The sequence below is a fragment of the Leptodactylus fuscus genome, chromosome 4, assembly GCF_031893055.1.
Source record: "Leptodactylus fuscus isolate aLepFus1 chromosome 4, aLepFus1.hap2, whole genome shotgun sequence".
NCBI lineage: Eukaryota > Metazoa > Chordata > Amphibia > Anura > Leptodactylidae > Leptodactylus > Leptodactylus fuscus.
The window spans coordinates 30,483,075-30,494,333 of record NC_134268.1 but is presented as its reverse complement, the minus strand read 5'-3'; the positions used below and the strand labels follow the sequence as shown (position 1 = coordinate 30,494,333).

Here is an 11,259-nt window from a genome sequence, read left to right as displayed (position 1 = left end):
AGTCAGAACAAGGCAACCACTTTCCGGACATTTATAGTCTATGAGCAGTCCGGAAGTGGTTAACTATGTCTCATAATGATTAAAAGAAATGTAGAGATACTCACCTCTCACCAATGAGACGCTGCCCAGTCTTTCATGCCGAGAGATGCCCACATTGCTTGTGACTACTATAGCCAGTGATTGGGCATATCGTGCGGGTCAAGGGACACTGGAAGTAAAAACCAACAGGGAACTGAACAGCAATGGTACAGGATTGAGAGGGGTATCTCTCTAGAAAATTCCTCTTCAGCCCCCTGCAGATTTCCGGAGGGCCCCTAGCTTGCCATTTTCCAGTGTTATCTTATGTAGCCCCCATCTGGAACCATGGCTATGACTTGACAACTGCCTTTCCTTTGCAGTGGCCCTCTATTGGCCAAGGTTACATTTTGCCCCCGTCAGGTTCCATATACTCAGATCCGAGCTTTGATTGTGACTTAGGTAAGAAATAGGAGGGTGGGAAGAGTTTGCTGGTGGTTCTACGAGGTTATGGAACAATGATATAAACTTTCTCATTTCTATATTTATCTGTCAGTGTATGCTTCTTGTCAGCAGTAAACCTATCCATAGGTAACAGCAAGGTCGTGCTGAGCGCTGTCTTGACTCCTTCACATCTCAGACAGCGGGTAACATGGATGGTTTGGTCTTTGAAAGTAAAATAAACCCTCTGTTTGACTGTATACCATTGTAATCTTAAAGGGACTTTCTGGGTCTGTGATATTGATCACCTATTTTTAAAGGGACCATTAAAATCAAATTTTTTGCCAATCACACGTAGCCTTAGGAAAGGCTTTTCTTCTCCTACCTTTAGATGTCTTTTCTGTGTCACCGTTCGGTAGAAATCCCGGTGTTCGTGTGTATGCAAATGAGTTCTCTCGCAGCACTGGGGTGATCCTCAGCGCTCAAACAGCACTGGGGGCGTCCCCAATGCTGCGAGAGAACTCTCCAGCAACACCTCCATCTTCTTCAGGAACGGCCTCTTCACGCATCTTCTTCCGGCGCTGGGGGTCAAACTTCTAGGCCTAGGGCAGAGCCGACTGCGCTTGCCCACAGGCCACAAGAAAAATGGCCGCTTACACAGTAAGTAAGCGGCCATTTTCTTGTGGCCTGTCATGATGCAGCAATATACTGCATTGAATTGTTCAACATGATTGTTGACTTGTTCATTTTTAGTGGCTGTATGGCCAACGTATTCTGCAGCGCTGTACAGAGAGTGCAGCGCTCACAGTACAAATTTTCCCAAATAAATCCACTTGAAGTGTATGAGAAAACAGAGGATGAAGCCCAGGGAGAACACGAAAAGCTCCATGCACACCCAGGACACTAGCACTACAAGCCGGCTGAGGAGTCAGGATCGGAGTGGTAGAGTCAGAGACAGAGCCAGCTTTGGGTAGAGTTGGAATAATTCCAACTCTATTATCAAAATACAATGATTATTTTTAATTATATTATATACTTATTGATACTGTATAGTTAATTAAATCCATAGTTTGTTGCAAATATCTTTTTAAGCAATTAAGTCAGAGTTTTAGGAATTAGATAAATTTTATTGCTTTTGTCTAACCATGGCTGTCAGCCATCTGTTGAGGAGTTGGAGGCGGGCTGTGGAAAAATAAGAGTCAGAGTCGGTGGTTTGGCCTACCAACTACACAGCACTGGCTTCAATGCAACAATGCTAACTACTGAGCCACCTTGCTGGTCATGAAAAATATTTTTAAAAATCAACAAGTCTAGTTTAGATGTGACTAAGGACTCGTTCACATCTGTGTTGGTAATCCGTTTGGAGGAGTCCGTATGGAGACCCCCCCCTCCCCCCATCGGAATACCAAACGCTTTTGCAAGCGGTGTGCAGTGAAAGCACACGGACCCCATAGACTATAATGGGGTCCATGTGCTTGCTGCCAGATCTCTGCAGAGAACATGCGGACAGGATAGTATTTCACAATCTACTTTCCTACCCGCATGACTCGTGTGGAGCACTCGCGGAAAGCACACGGACCCCATTATAGTCTATGGGGTCACTGCACACTGCTTGCCAATGCGTTCGGTAGTCTGCATGGGGACCCCCCGAACGAATTACCAAACACAGATGTGAACCAAGGGAAATACTGTATTTTAGTTTGAAACAATTTCAGATGATATCTGTACAGCACGGAGTTAAATCAAACTTTTTGCTTTTTTATTATTTGTGTAACTTGAACTCCAAAGTCATTCTGTCACGAAGATGGATATGGTGGAATATACCTGTCATAAAATCTTTAACCCTGTCAAATAATTGAAGAGACTGAATGGAAATGAGTTTGGGAAAACAGGAGTTGTGCAGAGTCTTCTGGTCTGACGGCTGAGAGCAAATGGTCAGAGTGCAACATTATTCTACAGCGAGGGAGAGTTATCAGAGCTAGTGCGAGGGAAAAACAGTACAAAAGTATAGCTGACACACCGGATATAGCTAAATGTTATCTGTCTATTAAGTGTTGTCTTGGATAAGAAAAAAGAATAAGACACCTGGTATTGTAATATGTATGTCCTCAAAATAAACATTATAGTTTTGATACTAAATAGTGCCACACTTGTCTTTGGGCTGTGTCTAGTATTGCAGCTGCATTCCAGTGCCACTTCTTTCTGGCAGTCAGTGCAGTCCATATCGGTCAGACATCTGGCCATCAGACATTGGTGACATGTGACCACTTTCTATCCCGAGACAACCCACTTAAAGGCATTTTCTGTGCAAATGATTCCTTATAAGTGAAATGCATGTATGAGATAGCCACGATGGTTGTCTGTAAAATGATGGTAGCCTCAAGCTGTAGTGTATGGTGAGATATGGAGTCGTAAAGTCACAAGTTCTAAACATTGATACCCTTTTTGTTACCCTTTTGCTTGTCGGTGTGTGCCCGTACAATACAGAATGGGCTCTGTACAAGCTTTATAAGTTATAGAGTATGTGAGAAGGTGACAGGCAGAGTATTGGAGTCCCGGTATATCAGCCCCAGGTTTCTGACCTATGTGTGGTCCAGGGTGGGTCTGGAATTTGCCTCAGCCCCAGATGTGGGTCCTGGGCCATAAAAGGCTGCAGAGCCTGCAATTCAGGGCAGATCCTGGGAGCGAGAGGAGGCGCCTGGGTCTGTCCAGGGATACCGAGACTGTATTGTGCTACTTTGTTTTGTTCATTTGGTTGGTAGTAAGCCACACGTATGGTTAGTTTGTTACTGTTTAGTTTGTGCTCGGACGAGCAGGGTTTTGTTTGCCGTTTTGCTTGAAGTTAAGGTTGAATTTATTTAGCTTATTCTGTACCTGATGTGAAGGTTTATTTATATTTTGCTGTTTAGTTAGTGCTCGGACGAGCAGGTTTTTTTTTTTTTGCTGTTTTGCCTGAAGTTAAGGCTGAATTTATTTAGCTTATTCAGTACCTGATGTAAAGGTTTATTTATCTTTTACTGTTTTTCCAAATAAACCTCTTTGCACCAGACATCGAGTCCCTGTCTGTAACCGGTTGGGCCCGCACCATTGCTGCTTCCCTTCCCCACAAGTATTATTGCATTTTTTTAGAGTGTTGTATTTTAGCACCAGCTCTTTATGACGGTGAATGTGCTGTTTATTGTGCGCTGCGCTTATTTTCGTCGTTGTAATTTACATTGTAAATTTTTGTCCATAATTCACAGCCTGTAGGAGAGCGAATGGGAGGCTTTTCATATGCATAGAAAAGCAAATAATAGTTTATAAGAAGGCAGCAGAAGGATAAGACAAGTGTAAATCTCAGTGACCAATGTGATTAGGATCCGAGGATAGCGGCGCCATGCAGCTGGTGCAATTTATAAAGACAAGTTCTTATGTAGTCGCTCATAAATCATTATTTGTGTTTCCGAGCCAGTGAGTGGCTTCTCTCTAAAGCTGAGAGGGCTGAATCTGCGAAAACACATTGTAAAGTCCGAACCGCTGCAAGTCTGTTCTTTGTGTCTGCTCTGGCAGCAGAGATATCGTCTAATAAATGCTCATATCCCAGAGATATAGATTACTGAATTATATTTACCTAACACTGGGCTGTAAATGTGCTGAGAGAATGAGTTTATATTCACAGGAAGACGAGTGTCATGCGAGAGTCTCACAGTATAATCTACAAGCTCGGGATGCATTCACATGTACAGTTTTGGGCGATAATGTGGCAAATATTTGGCGCAAAGCTATTTACTGCACCAAAAATTTGTCACCCCCGGATCTGCACATCACTCACCGATTTCCACAAATGTGGACGGAGCCAGGTGGGCCCAATATTTTTGTTATAACTCACTTTCCTGGCGAGAGTTATACAGGACATCTACCAGTTTCCAAATTGGTGCTCAGTAAGGTTGAGCGATCAGGAATGATCGGATCCCGATCGGCGATCGAGCAAATTTCACGATTGGGATTGGCTGGAAAATGATCGGAAATCGGATTTTGAAATCTCAAGATCGGCTCAACCCTAAAAATGACTTTTCTCATAGAGAAGCATTGACTATGGATGAGCGATCGGGATAGGGAAAGATCGTATCCCGATCGGCGATCGAGCAAATCGGCTGGAAAATGATCAGAAATCGGATTTTTAAATCGATCCTGAAATCTCAAAATCGGCTCAACCCTAGTGCTCAGGTATGTGCCTGATATATGAAAAGCAGTTGTGCCTTCTGCCTGTCAGGACATTTTTCAGACTCCACCCAAAAAGGCCCCCAACTCTCACTCCACGACTTGGACTCCGACGTCACAGCCTTGATAGCGAGGACACTCTTAGTACCCTCTGACAATGGTCCTAAATTAAGGATCTGCAGTCTTATCTATCCAAATCTTACACAATACCTTACAATGTGATTGTCCTGTATAGAACTCTCTCACTTTCTAAATCAGTAATTAAATATTCTAGGATTTATAGATTCTGTGTAGTGAAGCTTAAGCACATAAATGAGACATTTACTATGTGGGTAAAGCTATATCACTTTTTTGTGTCAATTGAATCGGATATTTCCCGAAGGAATAACAGAGGAATACCAGAATGCAGACTACTGAGACAAGATATTCCAGAATTGTTAGACTAAAACAGACATTGAAAGAGAGGTGACAAGTCTTCTCATCATGTGAAAAATTGCAGTCCACTCTGCAGGAAGCATGTTATAGAGCAGGAAGAGCTGAGCAGATTGATATATAGTTTTATTCATTGAAATCACTACTGATGTTGTGCTTAGGAGTCAAGTGGGCGGTCCTATTCATTGATTTGCTATCATTCTAATGCACACTGACACATGGAAGGCTGTTGGTCAATGAGTAGGACCGCCCACTGGACTCCAAAGCCGAGAGTAATCAAATATATATACACACGCACATAAATATAGCAGGTTATTTGGATTCTTTTACCACTGATCTACAGTACTGTGTAAAGTTTTTAAGCAGGTGTAATTAAAAAAAAAAAAGATGCAAGGTAACAGTACTTCAGAAATAGAAGGGTTAATAGTTTATTTTGGTCACTTAACAAAATGAAGTGAATAAAGAAGAGATAAATGTAAATCCCATCCATATTTGGTATGATCTTTGCCTTCCATCAGTTTTTTTTCAGTACTTGTAGAAACTTTTTGGCAGAACTGGGCAGGGAGGTTGTTCCCGCCGCCATCTTGGAGAACCAAGCACAGATCTTCTGTAGGCTTGCTCCAATCCGTCTGTCTCTTCATGTCATCCCAGACAGACTGGATGATACTGAGATCAGAGTTCTTTGGAGGACATAGCATCACTTCCAGGACTCCTCCTCCAAAGGGCAAAGGTCGCACCAAATATTGATGGGATTTACATTTCTCTTTTTCTCTTTTTGCTTAACAAAAATAAACTATGAACCCTTCTATTCCAGAAAACATTCTTACTTTGCAGCATATTTTGCACATATGCCAAAACTTTTCCATAGTGCCATATATTATTATTTATTTTTAGAGCACCGTTAATTCCTTGGCACTGTATATTATTATATTATTTCCATGGTCTTTTACATTATTATATTAATTCCATGGTACTGTATATTATATTATTTCCAAGGTGCTGGACATTATTGTATTAATCCCCTGGTACTGGACATTATTATATGAATTCCATGGTGCTGTACATTATTATATTAATTCCATGGTACTGGACATTATTATATTAATTCCATGGTGCTGTACATTATTATATGAATTCCATGGTGCTGTACATTATTATATTAATTCCATGGTACTGGACATTATTATATTAATTCCATGGTGCTGGACATTATTATATTAATCCCATGGTGCTGTACAATATTATAGTAATCCCATGGTGCTGTACATTATGATATTAATTCCATGGTGCTCTGTACATTATTATATTAATCCCATGGTGCTGTGCATTATTATATTAATCCCATAGTGCTGGACATTATTATATAATTCCATGGTACTGGACATTATTATATTAATTCCATGGTGCTGGACATTATTATATTAATCCCATGGTGCTGAACATTATTATATAATTCCATGGTGCTGTACATTATTATATTAATTCCATGGTGCTCTGTACATTATTATATTAATCCCATGGTGCTGTGCATTATTATATTAATCCCATAGTGCTTTACATTATTATATTAATTCCATGGTGCTGGACATTATTATATTAATTCCATGGTGCTGGACATTATTATATTAATTCCATGGTGCTGGACATTATTATATTAATCCCATAGTGCTGGACATTATTATATTAATTCCATGGCACTGTATATTATTATATTATTCCCATGGTCTTTTACATTATTATATTAATTCCATGGTGCTTTACATTATTATATTAATCCCATAGTGCTGGACATTATTATATAATTCCATGGTGCTTTACATTACCATATTATATTAATCCCATAGTGCTGGACATTATTATATTAATTCCATGGTGCTGTACATTATCATATTAATCCCATGGTTCTGTACATTATTACATTAATTCTATATACTGTTATTCTATACCTTTCTCTTCCGTGAATCGATATTTGACAGACCATACACATTAGATTTCCTGCAGGCCCAGCCTTATGTGTATGGGGGACCCCCGACTCTTCCCTATTGTCAGGGGGGCTCTATAGCTCCACAATCCTTTTGGACAAGTCACATGGACCTCTGGCCCAACCTATCATGTATGGGCTAGCAGTTGGCTGATGCTTTGGCGGACATCTACCATTTCCTATGCAGTGTCTACGCCTTTAGCTTTAGTCTATTGTGTTATAAGTCGAATCTAATATCCTTCTCGTACCGCAAGACACATTTTTTACCTTGTGTGATAAGCTGCTTGAGACACAATGGATTTTTACTGTAAAATCAGATACACCACACCTAATCTATTATACATTTCAATTAATCTGCTTATACAGTGTCTGTAACCTCGACATTTCCCTTTTGTGGGAAGCAGATCATATTTGCAACCCACAGAGTTTAAGATAAACAGATACATTTTGTCTCGCAAACATCCGAGAAAACATTGTTCAAGGCGATGTAAGAGCCGCTTCGCAATTAATTTTCTGCTTTAGGCAACTTTGACATTGTGTAACATTATTAGAGATTGTTTGATTTATTTTCTCGCAACTTACAGCAGAACATTGCATTAGAGCTTATGGAAAGTGGGTGGTGGAGGTGTAAGAGGGAACCCGCATGGTCTGGATATGTGTACATATTAGATTATTACTTCTATTGTATAGACACAATTACTGGGTAACATCAGGACGAGTAGTCAATTCTTATGTATAATATGATCCTGACAATACAATACATAAGGGAGTCTACACCACCAACATGGCTTCTACAGCAATATGAGGTAGGGGCGGTTATTGGCATGGTGATGCTACGTACACATTAGCTTTGCGCCCTCCGATGGAGACCACAGGTAAAATCAGTCACAAGCACAACCCGGGTGCGTCAGTCACCTCATTTACATATGGATTACATGTTTGTTTATTTTTGTCAGCAAGATCACACATTGACCCAAAAATGGTTTCTTCACTAAGTCACTAACTGCCCCTACAACAGTATATAAGGGGTTACGAAGCAATTGTAGAGGTGGTAGACTACCTTTAAAGGGGCTCTATCAGCAAAATCATGCTGATAGAGCCCCACATATGCGTGAATAGCCTTTAAAAAGGCTATTCAGGCACCGTAAATGTTAAATCAAACTACCCCCCCCCCCTCCGTTTTCAAATAATAACCTAAAAAAGAATGTGCTCTACTTATGGATCGTGCACCCTGGGCAGGCATTCGGGGTGTGTCTTCATCTTCGTCCACGCCTCTTCTTCCTCCGATGTCCTCCGGTCCCGTCCTCCTCCAGCGCTCGCGAACGGACACTGATATAAAAAAATAGCCTGGGCACATGCGCAGTAGCATGCGGCTTCTACTACGGCTACTGCGCATGCGCCCAGGCTATTTTTTTTTTTATCAACGTCCGTTCGTGAGCGCCAGAGGAAGACGGGACCCGAGAACATCGGAGGAAGAAGAGGCGTGGATGAAGATGAAGACACAACCTGAATGCCCGCCCAGGGTGCACGATCCGTAAGTAGAGCACATTCTTTTTTAGGTTATTATTTTAAAACTGGGGGGGTAGTTTAATATAACATTTACGGTGCCTGAATAGCCTAGCTTCTGCCTGCAACTTTGTCTGCTGGTTGTTGGCGTCGATGATCCGCCTATATTCAGCAAATTGCTGCCATTGATGGTTTGCCTGCTCTGGCATATTGGCAGCTCTCAAAATGTCCTGCTGCTGAACTCGTTGCTCGCGCTGTGCCCGTGATTGTTGCGGTATCTCAGCAGCTCACGGGGAAGCCATATAATGAGCGTGTTGTTGGCGCTGATGATCCCCGTCAGCTCCGATTGAGGAGAACTCTGTGACTTCTGGCTCCTTCATAGCTCTCGTTGTTTGTGACAAATTAGATTTCTTTTTCCAGGCATGTTGAAAATTGGCAAACTGCCAATTTGGATTAAAGGTGTTTGCCCATGTTAATTTTTCAGCAGTGCCTGGAGCAGATCAGATAATATGCAAATGCATGTACACAAACCACTGAGGGTTACCTGTGTTTACACAGAGAGATAACAGCCCTGGCTTTCTCAGAAGCTGAGATAAGAGCAGTATAATATAGTATGTGAACATAAATTCATAACAGTCGTGAAGCCATGTCATTTACCGGGACAAAAAGTAGCTGATGTGTTAATCCAGGTTCCAATCTATCTATGTGCCGAATTTCATCCAAATCCGTTAGCCGATTGTTCCTCAATCACGCAAACTTTCACATTTATAATAGTAGGATAGGATATATATATATATATATATATATATATATATATATATATATATAAATCCTGTATACACACACACACGTGGACAAAATTGTTGTTCCCCCTCGTTTAATGAAAGAACAACCCACAATGGTCACAGAAATAACTTGAATCTGCCAAAATTAATAATAACCAAACTACATGTTGACAAGTCACAAAGCTTCTGAGAGAATGTCCTATGGACAGATGAGACAAAAATCAAACTTTTTGGCAAGACACATCAGCTCTAGGTTCACAGACAAAAATGAAGCCTGTCTTGAAAAGAACACTGTCCCTACTGTGACACATGGAGGAGGCTCTGTTATGTTCTGGGGCTGCTTTGCTGCATCTGGCACAGGGTGTCTTGAATCTGTGCAGGGTACAATGAAATCTCAAGACTATCAAGGGATTCTAGAGAGAACTGTGCTGCCCAATGTCAGAACGCTTGGTCAGTCGCAGGTCATGGGTCTTGTAACAGGATAATGACCCAAAACACACAGCTAAAAACACCCAAGAACGGCTAAGAGGAAAACATTGGACTATTCTGAAGTGGCCTTCTATGAGCCCGCACCTAAATCCTATGGAGCATCTTTGGAAGGAGCTGAAACGTCATCTGGAAAAGGCCAAACCTGAGACAACTGGAGCAGTTTGTTCATGAGAAGCGGCCAAAATATCTGCTGAGAGGTGCAGACGTCTCTTACAGTTACAGGAATCGTCTGATCGCAGCGATTGCCTCAAAAGGTGCAACAAAATATTAAGTTATAGGAACCATCATTTCTGTCCAGGCCGTGTCATGAGGTTTATTTTTAACAAAATTCTGTTGACGTGTAAAGCAAAGTCTGACTGTCATTGGTTCATTTTCACAGAATTTTTATTTATTATTACTTTTGTCAGATTCAAGTTATTTCCATTATGACCATTGTGGGGTTTTATTTCATTAAACAAATGGGACCAACAATTTTGTCCATGTGCATATAAATATATGAGCATTTGGGTTTAGGAAGCTGGTCACATGAAAAAAATAAAACACTAAAAACTATTAAAAAAAAATCTGATAATAGAAACTTGATTAAAATAGTAGATTCCCTGACACTATTACCGTTAGTATAGTTGTGACAGCATTCAAGTAGATGTCATGTTCAGGCACATAAATGTGTCATTTATAAGAAGGTATTTCTTGATGGTTTTTAAAAGTTTTTATACTTTTATTTGTTTTTTTCCAACTTTTAGAATAAAGTACTTACTATGGGCCCCTCCTTTGTAATCATCCTGTAATCACCCAATTCCTGCCGCTGCCTAAGCTGCAATTCTCTCTTCTACCACGGTATCCATTCTTACCAAATCTAAATTTAGATTTATCATTTTTTTCTTTTTTTTTAATAATATCCTCAGCTGGTGAAGGGTTACAACATGCATTTTGCAGGCAATACCGGCCAGGCAGTAATCAGCTAAGTACCTTAATCCTCCTTAAAGGGTAAATTCTTACTTGACCTCCAGCTATATACAGCACATGGTAACGGCATTAAACTGTGACCCTCCTCTTTTTGCTTTCCCCACGTCTCTGTTGGGTCAGCAATGCACAGGGACGCTCCGTCAGGACCAGACAGCAACGTGCTGAAGTACAACATCACTTTGTCCCTTGATCCTGCATCAAGCCTGACAGGTAATTATGCATGGAAGGGAGACAATAATTTAGTAATAATTAGGGAGGTTGCGGCTGTGATTACCGGGCTGCCCGCACCGATTCACCCAGCACAGGAGGATTAAATGAAAGTTACAGCCGGCTCAGGGATGGCTGCATTTGCATGAAAACGGTGTTTCCTCGCTCCCAGATGTGCAGCGACTGATTGAAAGGTATAGATAGGGAGAAAGCGGGCAGCCGGTTGCTTTTGCTTCA

General features: G+C 41.1%; 1 protein-coding gene across 41 annotated transcripts in view; it reads left to right on the top strand.

Moving 5' to 3' along the window:
- RIMS2 (regulating synaptic membrane exocytosis 2) overlaps positions 1-11,259 on the top strand; it is a 478,194-nt gene that overhangs the window by 181,763 nt on the left and 285,172 nt on the right. Inside the window, exon 1 of one of the 41 annotated variants that reach the window (XM_075270200.1) lies at positions 10,869-11,025. The exons of the other annotated variants lie outside the window; for them this stretch is intronic. The gene's annotated coding sequence lies outside the window, so the exon portion shown is untranslated. Of the gene's footprint in view, positions 1-10,868; positions 11,026-11,259 lie in introns of those variants that run through there. 41 annotated transcript variants of the gene reach the window in all.